Genomic DNA, 11576 nt, shown 5'->3' with positions numbered 1-11576 from the left:
AAATGTCATGGAGAGGAGACTGTAGTGTTTATTTTGGGATGAGGGCCGCTGAGAAGACCACATGGATGGTTGGGGGTGGCAGGTGAGCTTGACTGATGGCTCAGGAAACTGCCCTCAAAGGGAGTGGGCATCTGCCCCCGGGGGAACAAGTGGGCAGATATCCACAGGATCCTGGGAGGGCACTGTTTGTGTGTCCAGCCTCTGGCAGTGCAGCCCTCGCTCAGGGAGAGTTTCCTGCCGCTTGCCCTAGGCCATGTGACAAGTGCTCCTCTTCTCAGGACTGGGGAGGACTCGTCACAAGCCAGCTGTGAAGGACACAGGCTTTGGTCTCTGTATGCTTATACCAGGTGGACATTGCCTACAATGGCCAAGACGGCTGGAAATAGAAGGATCCTTGTCACGCAAATGTGGTTGGAAATAACGTAGGTCCCTCGCATCCCCACCCCCTTCCTCTGCCACTTCGCCCAGGGCCCTAACATATTATTCTCAAATCTGTTACAGCTGAGACACATGTCCTCTAAAGTTGGTAAAGAATCAAATACAAAAGCCGTTTGTTGCAAAAAAGAAGTTGTTTATCTCCTGCACTGTGTTGGCAATGACTGGTACTTCGCTCATCTCTAGTGGGATTACAAATGGGGACAATTTGCCAGTTAAGTGTTAAGTGCCTTAAAAGCACTATACTTTCTGACCTAGTGATTCCTTATCCTAAAGAAAAAATCAGAAATGCGACCAGGTTATTCACAGAAGTGCTATTCATAATACAAACTATTAGAAACTGCTTAAATGTCCTACAATAGTGAAAAGGACAAACTGGTGCCATTAGACCCATAAATGGAATATTCTACAATGATTAAAAATAATAGTATGCTTTGCAATCATTAAAAATCATAGTATGAAAGCATGTTTATTTGCAAAAGGAAAATATTCACAATATACTTTGCTCAAGGAAGTGTAGTATATACAAATTTGTTCTAGTTTTATGAAATACAGTTTGCATACTTATGTATACAAATGACAGAGAAAAAATTTCAAAATGTTATTACCTAGGATTTTTATTTATTATTCATTCATTTCTACTTTGCAAATGTCCTACCATAAGCGTGTTTTAATTTCCATTAATAAAAAAAACAAACTTTAGGAAAACATTGGACACTAAATCATAAACATTTTGCAGTCTTCCCTTCACTTTGATAACAGACACGTCTTGAAAAACAGAGCTGGTCCGGGAGCCAAAAGACTAGAAATGATCTTGCTTCTAACATTTGATTTGTGTGTCTCTTTGGCCTCAGGTTTGTCATCTGTAAAACTGGAAGATAATACTCACCCCAGTTAGGGAGTTAGTACTCAGCGTATGAAGGCCTTCAAAATCGTGCTTACTTTCTGGTTTTAGCTTTCTCTCCTCCACTCCCCCACTGTCGCCTATTGACCTTGCTACTGTGAACCTCAGTCACCTACTCCTTCCCCGCAAACCCTCCTCCCATCCCACGTGAAAAAACACTGCCTCCTTCCACATGCCCGTATCATGTGGTACTGCAGTGGTTCCCATTACCCCCAAAGACTGTGAGCCACTTGAGGTCAGTTATAACGTTGTATTCACCTTTATTCCACTCGCACTCGGCTCAACCCCTGATATACTGTCAATAAATATTTGTCTAGTAAATGAATAAAGGAGAATACGTATTGTGAAAGCAATTTGCAAACTGCAAAGCCATAAAGTATTCCTTATGTTACATATGGAAAGGTCTTAACGTCAAGTGCACGTTAACAAAACAATGAGGTGTGTAGAAACTGAGTAACGAACTCAAGATTATAATGACCCTTTGCAAATTTGACTACACGTTCAGGAGGTTTTAAAATGAAGGAGAAATGTTCCTAGCCTAAACCACAAGGAAAAGTCAAAACAAACCTAATGCTTTTGAGGTACAGTTAAAAGAGAAACCCACCAGGATCCACTAGGAATAGTAGGTGATGTGAAGCACTTAGAAAAAGACGAGCAATATTGATATGTAGTCAGAAATGCTTGGCTAGTGCCACCGTCATAATATCATGGTTGTTAAGCACCCTCACAATGTAGAAGTGCAAATTATAGTAAGCCACAGAGTGGGGCCATTGCTATCAGTCTGTTGTTATGAAAGCTAACGTAACATGGGGATACACTTGCATACACCGCTAAGCATAAAATGCTGCGGTGGCCGGCAAGCCATCCAGAAGCTCAGACTAAGCCAGACCTACAGAAGGCTTTGTCCCATTTGGGGCTCTCTATTTTTTTTTTAAGTGATTGAGAAAGTTGGAAACGAACCAGAGAAGAGAAACAAAAATAATTAGTGTTGGCAAATGGACCTATGGGGAACAAAAGGGAAAAGAACTTGGAATTATTTGAGCTGGACAAGAATTTGCTGCAGGGTGACCTCATAATCATTTTCAACTGATGAAAAGGTATTATAAGGATAATAGGTGTCAGAGATGCAGGGTTCCAATTAATTATTTTCCTCCTCACTTCCGGTTTTCAAACTTCCAGAACTACACTGAGAACAAACACAATGAGGTAAGAATTCAAGGATGGAATCAGCTTTCCTACCCCAAACCCTCATGGTTTCTAGAGTTGGAGGATGTGACTTGGGGCTGAGACCCAAGTGTAGTTCTATTCCTTTGCTTACTTTCTTCCCCCCATTCGCCACGCTATTTCTACTACTCAGCTTCCTGTGAAGCTGGTTTTAACTCAAGGCCCAATCAAGGAATGCCTCGGGTCTACGAAGTAAGACCCTTACCCACAGACCCGAGGCGGTTTACAATCAACCTTGCATGTAGTTCAAGGGAAAGAGAGAACCAAGAGGTCAGGACAGACAAGAGAAATGATTTTGCCCTAATCTTACCAGTGAGAAAAACGGGAAAAATACAGAGAGGGATGAGAAGTGTCCTCCTTTAGCACTTCTTCTCAGAAAGGGAAGCTCGCGTGCTCTTCACCCCATAGAAACAGTGGGGAGCTGAGTCACAGCACTGACCTTCCCCTTAAACAACAGGAGCCGGTGATGCCCATTTTCTTAATACATAGGCCAACTTACCAAAAGGCAGATTTCTCTTGTAGTCAAGAATGCTGAATATTTCTGAGATAATGGCATAACTCTCTGAAGGAAAGTTTAAAATTTTTTCCGGAGAACTTCTGGCAATTTTAATCATTGGATCAACATTATTCAAAGTGTATTTCCATGTAACGATGGTTCCACGGGATGTTAACAGGGATCACGTGAAAAAAAAAACACAAAACACTATTCTGTGGTCAGATCTATGTGAGAAACACCAGGTTAAACCGAGTTAAATCATGTTCTATATTGAAGGTCGTAATAAAGCTTTTAATTTTATAATATTTATCGTGAATCTGCATGTTTTCTAGAATCTTTCTTTGTCTCCCTTTAAAAAATTTCTTTTTGGCAGAGTGTAGAACTTGGCTTTTGTTTCATAAAATATGCTTTGGAGGACGTAGCCTTAGATAGTTTCATTAACTTAACGTGGAGACAGACAAAAAAAATTGGATCTCATCTACAAACCTCTTCTAGCTCTACTATTTCATGACTAAGTTTGGTGCAATGACTCATCTTATTACAAACTGTAGTCACAACCTTTCACCAAGCTAAAACCTACAAGTGATTGGTGCAACTTTTTTAATGGAGATGAAACTTGGGCCGCATCTGGCCGACTACCTCTCTCTCATTGGGAGACAGTGCAGCCTTGTATCAACCTTGTGTACTGACAAAAACGTGGAAACACATATAAATCCAATTCACTTACGAATGCTTTCTGCATTTACCTGCATTTAGCAGCAACGTGGCTGTTGCTCAGATGGTTAGAGTGGGTTATTAATGAGCCTAAGTTTAATATTGGACAGTGCTACTTTATTGCGTTGCCATTTACGGTTGTATGATGCCTCGACTTAGGAGGGGCCCAGCAAGAGTGAGGTGAAACAGGCAACATTCACGGTTGCTTTTTCATGCATGGCTTTCCCTACAGGAACACCACACCGCACTAGAGAAGAAAACGTCTCCTCTTACAAGGAAAGGAAATGATCATTTCTTATAAGTTTATTTATTTGTTTATTTGTTTTGAGAGGGAGAGAGAAAACGACAAGGGGGCGGGAGGAGCAGAGAGAGAGAGAGAGAGAGAGACAGAGAGAGAGAGAGAGAGAGAGGATCCCAAGTAGGCTCTGCGCCGATGCGGGGCTCAAACTCACAAACCGTGAGATCATGACCTGAGCCCAAATGAAGAGTCAGATGCTTAACCGACTGAGCCACTCAGGTGCCCAAGGAAAGGGTGTTATTAACCCGAAGGCCCTAGGGTGTCTGTTGTTTTTGTTTTACATAAGAGCCTTGTGGCAATTTTCAGATTCTGAAAACATTCCCTTGAAAGTTTTCTGTTCTTATGGATAATGAAGTGGCATCTGAAACAACATACTCCATTCAGTGCAGTGCTTTGGCAGGAAGTGGCTGATAGAAATTGCTTCCATAGGCAGGGAAACCTGCTGAGGCTGCACTTGACAGGCGTGGAAGGAGGCCTCTCTCAGCTGCTTTCAGGGGTTTGCAGCTTGGTTGGTTAGTCCAGAGGATGGTAATTAAAAGATCCCTTCAAGGGAAAGAATTGCTTCAAGAAAAGCAAGATTTATGAGTAAATTAGGAGAGCTTCACAATCCGGGTGCCGCGTGCTGCGCGGAGCTGGGAGTGCAGACCGTTGTGTGACTCACGGGCATACCTGAGTGCCTCTGAGAAAACCCAGAGTCTCATCTCATTTCTCGTGCAGAGCTCCAAGTTTCTTAAAAGTCGCTCCTCTGTCAGCATAAGTGTGTACCGTCTTTTACAAGAGAGCGCCGAGAATGAGAGAGCATATTATATTTCCAGCTCTGACGTACTTGTTCTGGCTATATTGTTTGGAATCTGCCATTTAGACCGAAGATTTATCAGCCACTCTGTCAGCCCTGTCAGGAAGGAAGCCGGTATGAGGCCTACCTTCGATAAAGTGATGAGAATGAGGCATCTGATAGATGAATTAAAAGTCGAAAGAGGATCATGGGCATAGGTAAAGTCTGGCCACACATTGCTAGGAGCCAGGATAGCCAGGCCTGCACTCTGAAGTTTGCCAGAACAAACCGAGCTAAATATACACATATTTCTGTTGCCCACTAACCCTCAAGCTTTCACCTACTTTGCCGAGAAACTTAATGCTTTCAAACAAAGCTACAGACCTGAAGCAAAACCCACGTCTACAAACACTGAACCTTCCGCACAACTAGAATTCATCTGGTTACCAATGACCTGGAATAAATGAAAAGAACTGGGTCATGCACTGTCCTCACACAGCATTTTTTTTTTTTTTTCAAATAACCGCAGCAAAGAGCCCTCCCCACCCGCAAATAGCCCAGGCTGGGAATGTATCAAGGAAGTATTCCCAGCTTATTGTAGGACTTTAGGGAAAGACAGTATTTTTTATGTTATACTACAAATAGATAGCTGGATAAATGAGAAATAAGATGTTTCTTAAAAAGGAAATTAATCTTTTTCTTCTCCCAAAGGCTCATAATCCATTCGTAACAATTGGTATATGGCAATATTCTCCAAAGCCAAGGAGAACATAAACCATTTTCATCCAAACAAGCTGTCTCAGTAGGAGGTTTTTGGGACTCTCAGAGAAAGAGTAAACATGGTTAAAGAGACAGCACTTGGCCAACTGTGCCATATGTAAGGAGAGATGAGGACAGAGGGTAATATCAGGAAAGACAAACACGAGGATCACAGGATCCTTGACGCTCTTCAAATAACAATCATTGTGTTTCTTAATGGTTGTGTAAAATAAAGCCAGCCCAGAGATGGGCAAAGGAAATGAGTAGGCATTTTACAGATTACAGCATCTAAATGGCCAATAAATATAGGGGTAAAATATATTTTGTCGACCTAACTAGTTACCAGGGAGATGGAAAACAGAGTAACAGTGAGAGCGCACTGCTCACTCACCAAGTTGTAAATATGAATGGTTTACATCCAGGTGCCCAATGGCTTGTGGGGAAGAAGACATCCTTATACATTCCTGTAGATGTTCCGGCTCTTTTTGGAAGCACTTTGGCAATATCTGTCAACATCAAAAATATCTCTGTGTATACACACCCATACGTTCTTCTGGCTCAACAATCCTACTTTGAGGCACTATTCTATAAAATAAAAGCACCAACATATAAACATGCCTACTGTGTCATTATTTGTGATAGCGACAAAACTGGAAACAATTTGAATACTCATAAATAGGTGAAATAATTGAATAAATTGCAGGACATTCATACTGGGGTTTATAAAACAACCATTAAAAAGAAATGTATTAATTTTATCCCAGTTGCCGTTGATGGATTTCAGCAACAATGTGGCTAGTTAGGAAAAACAAGGTGCAGTAAAGTATGTAGAATATGAGTCCATTTTGTAATAAAATATGTAATAGATTTGCATATGATTGATTAGGAGAAAGATGCGGATGGAAGGAGGAAAGAAATGGAGTGGAGGTAAATAATGTATAAAATATAAAGTTATTTCATTGAAATAAGTCAGATGAAGACTAGTACCTCACAATTTCACGTATAAGTGGAATCTAAAAAATTAAAACAAATCCTAGATTCAAAGATACAGAGAACAGAGTAGTGGTCGCCAGAAGGGAAGGGGTTTGGGGGTGAAATGGGTGAAAGAAATCAAGAGATACAAATATCTAGTTATAGGGGCTCCTGGGTGACTCAGTCGGTTAAGTGTCCAACTCTTGATTTCAGCTCAGGCTGTGATCCTGTGGTCATGAGATCAGGCCCTTCATTGGGCTCTGTGCTGACAACATGGAGCCTGCTTGGGATTCTCTTTCTCTTTCTCTCTGCACCTCCCCACCTCTCTCAAAATAAACTGAGAAAAAAACCCCACAAGTATCCATTTATAAAATAAATAAGTCACAGGGATGCAATGTACAGCATGGGGGATACAATCAATAGTGTTGTATTAACTTTGTATGGTGACAGAGGGTGACTAGATGGTCACTGCACTTACTATGACGATCAGTTTACAGTGCACAACAATGTTGAATCACAATGTTGCACACGTGATGGGGCACCTGGGTGGCTCAGTCGGTTAAGTGTCCAACTTCGGCTCAGGTCATGATCTCGCGGCTCATGAGTTTGAGCCCCGCATTGGGCTCTGTGCTGATAGCTCATAGCCTGGAGTCTGCTTCAGATTCTGTGTCCCCCTCGATCTCTCTGAACCTCCCCCACTCACACTCTGTCTCTCTCTCTTTCTCTCAAAAATAAACATTGAAAAAAATAAAAAAAAATGTTGCACACGCGAAACTAATAGAATGTTGTTCGTCAATTATATTTCAATACAAAATAAAGCTGTTCATGGAATTGAAAGAATCGTATTACATATGACCATATTTAAATAATGTCATATAGGTAGGTATCCACAAACAGATGTTATGTGATGGTCACTGAAATGTTAATGAGTCTCTGAAAGGGGGAACTTCAGGTAAATCTCTTTTCTATACACTTCTGTATTTCTTTTTGCAATGAGCATGTATTTTTTTTATCAGGAGAGTGAACACAAATCTGTTTTGATTAGAATAACACTTTTACTCATAACCTCAGGATTGTTTCTAGAAAATGTTTCACACAGATGAGTGTGAATAGCGCAAGTGACCAATGAAGGCAATGGGAGAGAGGCTGGGGAGAGGAGCATCTGAGCCAAAATGTGCATTCTTTTTATTTCCTGCACTCTGGATCTATTCAAATCTTGTCTCCTGCCGAGGGATTCAGTGCAGAACTAAAATATGATGACTTACTTGGCAGCAGCAAAAAAAAGAGCATTTACTCAAATGCAATAAAGATAAGCAATAAGTTTCAGTGATGCATATAGTATGTTCTCTGCTCGCCTGCTTGTTCTTTCTTCTCTCAGCAGAAGTTCAACTGAAAATAAGCTCAAGCAGCAATTTGCCAAATTAGCCAGTCACCTCACTTGTGACCAAATCACAGAGAGATGCTGAACCCCAAGCTTTCACTTCCTGGAATATATGCAGTTTGAAGAGACTTCACTTAACAAGTAGAGGGGTAATCTAGCCATTTTGAGTTCTCTGGAAATGAGCCACAAAAATAGGAGCGCCTGGGTGGCTCAGTCTGTTGGGCTTCCAGCCATGACTCAGGTCACGATCCCACGGTTTGTGGGTTCGAGCCCCACATCGGGCTGTGTGCTGACAGCTCAGAGCCTGGAGCCTGCTTCGGATTTTGTGTCTCACTCTGTCTCTCTGCCCCACCCCTGCTTGTGGTCTGTTTCTCTCTCAAAAAATAAATAAATAAACATTAAAAAAAAGAAAAAAAAGAAAGAATCTTTGTGCGTGATACCTAAACACAATACCCAAGTTAGCTCTTCCCAAACTACCACCTCTCAAAAAAGGCGGTGTAAAAAAAAAAAAAAAAAAAAAAAAACAAAAAGAGAGAGAGATACTTTTCTTCTTTTTCCTGCCCTTTCCCAATCTCAAAAGCAGGTAAAATAATAATTGCATGGTAAAATCCTGAAATTAAGCTGCAGGAAGAAATAAAAAGAAGAGAAGAGAAGAGAACTTTGATAAAGCAGTGGTTAGATAATCAAGAATTTGATATATGATAGAGTCAACACTTAGCCACAGAGGCGAGGGGTATTTATTGTTTCTTTGTGTTTCCTTTCTTCCTCTGATTGGTCCCGATTGTCAGTGCTTGATACTATGAACAACTCTGAATCAGTCACTATGCACAGACATTACTGTGTGTAGTTTGGGGCCTTCTGATTGGCTAACATGAAGCAAATGTCAGCCCTCTGGAAGAACAGACCGCCATGTGAACCAGCCCATCAGGAAGATGGGCAGTTTCCCCTAAGAAACAAATAACTAGGCGAACTAGAGTATTAGCTGTTGACTACATTGAGATGCTTGAAGCAGTCATATCCTAGGTACTACCCTCATGTAACACCTTTTCTCTACCCTGTCTTTTAACCAGGGTTAAGTTTTTGGCCAATACAAAATAATTGACTTTTTCCCTGAGGATCAAGAATGGAGATTTTATTCCATATATTCATCTTGAAAAATTATTTCTAGAGGTAACTCCTGGTTTTCTTGTTGGCTAGTGGTAACACTGTTATATGCTCTTACAAAGACTGACATTTCATTCTTTATAGTATGCTATACTTTTGTATACTATTAGGAAAATCAAATCAAAATGTTACCAGTTATTGATTAAAATTCTCCCATAAGATATCTCTCCAAGCAAACACAAAAATGCCTTCTCTTCTTGGAAATTCACTTTAACAATTAAAACAGGTATCTTTTCCTGATGTCAAGCCACTCCCAGAAGGCCTATATCAGTTTTCTGTTGTGTAACAAATTGCCACAATCTTAACAGTTGAAAACAAAGCACACTTATTATCTCACGGTTGTGAAGGTCAACAGACATGTGAACACAGCTGGGCTCTCTGCTCAGAGTCTCCCAAGGCTCATATCAAGGCATTGGCCTGCCCAGGCTGTATTGTAGAGACTCCAGGAAGGAATCCACTTCCAACCTCATTCAGGTTATTGGCAGGTCTTGTTCCTGTGGGTGTAGGACTGAGATTTCTTTTCTTTTCTTCGCTGGCTGTCCCCAGGGAGATGTTCTTTTTCATGGAGAGGGCCCTGCATTCCTTCCGGGATGGCACCCTCCACCTCAAAGCCAGCAATGGGGCACTGAGTCCTTCTCATGCTTTAAATTTCTATGGTGTCCCTTTCAGCCACCATTTGGAGAAAGCTCTCTGCTTTCACGACCACATGGATAATCTCCCTTTCTTAAAGTCAGCTGTCCCATATAACATAACATATAATCACAGAAGTGATAGCTCATCAAATTCATGGTTTCTGGAGATTAAGAATAAGGTAGGACATCTCTGGAGACAGTCTGAGAAATTGTGCCTACCACCTTGTCTCAAGCCAACATTTTATTCAGTGCTTGTTGTGTGCCCAACAGGCGCTGTGCTGAGTGCTTCATATGGATTATGTTTACTCTATCTCTATGAGTTAGGAACTATTGTCAGCTCCATTTTTGGGTGAGAAAACAGGCTCAGGCAGCTAAGTTCCCGGCCGAAGGTGGCCAGCCAGCAAAAGGTGATGCCAGCATATGAACCCAGGCCTGATTGTGATTGTATTCTTAACCACTTCCCTAGTTGATCTATATAGCTGCTCTCCCGACAGTAACCTTTTGAAATAATAAATGATAAACTTATCTAAAAATATTAAAGTGTTATCATTTTATTTAGTTAGTATTTGTATTATTAGTTTTAGCTACGTTAGTTCATATGGCTAGTGTATCACAGACACTTAAGTATGTTGTAAACCTAAAGAAAATATTTTAATTTTCAATAAGTTTAAAATTTACTTTATTTAGGGGCGCCTGGGTGGCTCAGTCGGTTAAACGTCCGACTTCGGCTCAGGTCACGATCTCGCGGTCCGTGAGTTCGAGCCCCGCATCGGGCTCTGGGCTGACGGCTCAGAGCCTGGAGCCTGCTTCCGATTCTGTGTCTCCCTCTCTCTCTGCCCTTCCCCCGTTCATGCTCTGTCTCTCTCTGTCTCAAAAATAAATAAAATTTACTTTACTTAAAACACAAAAAAGGAGCTATTGTCATTTTCATGACAAGCATTTTGAATTGCATCTGGTAGAAATTGTCATTTGCACCCAGCCAAAATCGCAATGGCCAGACTATCTTTCTATGTGCATTATTGCTAAAGGCGCCACTTCAGACTTGTGGGTAGACCATTCAGAGCAAAGGGGTACCTGTGGGTGCGTCAGTTAGAAAAAAACACTGTCTCCTGGGCTGACACTTGGGGAATGAAATCTGGAGAGGCTTTCATTGGCACCCACACCCTTGACAGGTTCCCCCGCCCGTGCACTGCCCAGACAACACTGGCTGAAGCCCACTCTGAGCTATGCACGTTCCCCAAGACCCACCTTGTAAACAGCAGGGCTCATTTACAAAACTGCTACACACATTATGCACTCTCTTGCCGTGGGCCTAAGCTGCTGGCCTGTGCAGGATCAAGTGTCTTTCCAGGGCCTTCCATCAGATCAAATACGGAGGAGACTGGCCCAAGATACCAATGGAAATGTCTTACATATTACATAGTAGCTAAAGAAAGGAATTTTATGGGTATCAATTTAGAGAGACTTTTGCACCATTTCTTTGGGTTTAACATTTCACATGAATCTTTCCCATTTTATGATTCAAGTACAAAGACACAGAGAGGGAAAAAAGTCAGAAAAATAATCTTTTGGGTATTTCTAAATTGCCCAGTTTCCTTTTTATAACGAAGCCTGATAATTAAAACCTGAAAGACAGAAATAAAGGATATACTGTGTCTCCAAGTCAACAATTCTAAACATTGTCATTCAAAAGTTGGGTTGCTTCTTTGCATTTAATGTAGAATTTATGAATTCCCATAAACCATTCATATTTCACTTAGCACTCTCTTGAGCCTCTTGAGTACTAAAACATTTGTTTTAATGCAGCACATTAGTGTCAGGA

General features: G+C 41.2%; 1 long non-coding RNA gene across 1 annotated transcript; it reads left to right on the top strand.

Moving 5' to 3' along the window:
• The first annotated feature begins 2333 nt into the window (after positions 1–2333).
• On the top strand, positions 2334–6222 carry LOC109503375. The gene is made up of 2 exons (XR_002162317.3): positions 2334–2545; positions 6028–6222. It is a non-coding gene; the product is annotated as an uncharacterized LOC109503375 (long non-coding RNA).
• The last annotated feature ends 5354 nt before the right edge of the window (positions 6223–11576 follow it).

Source organism: Felis catus, chromosome C2, assembly GCF_018350175.1.
Source record: "Felis catus isolate Fca126 chromosome C2, F.catus_Fca126_mat1.0, whole genome shotgun sequence".
Lineage (NCBI taxonomy): Eukaryota > Metazoa > Chordata > Mammalia > Carnivora > Felidae > Felis > Felis catus.
The sequence above is the reverse complement of the archived record's forward strand: the minus strand, read 5'-3'. Positions and strand labels throughout refer to the sequence as shown.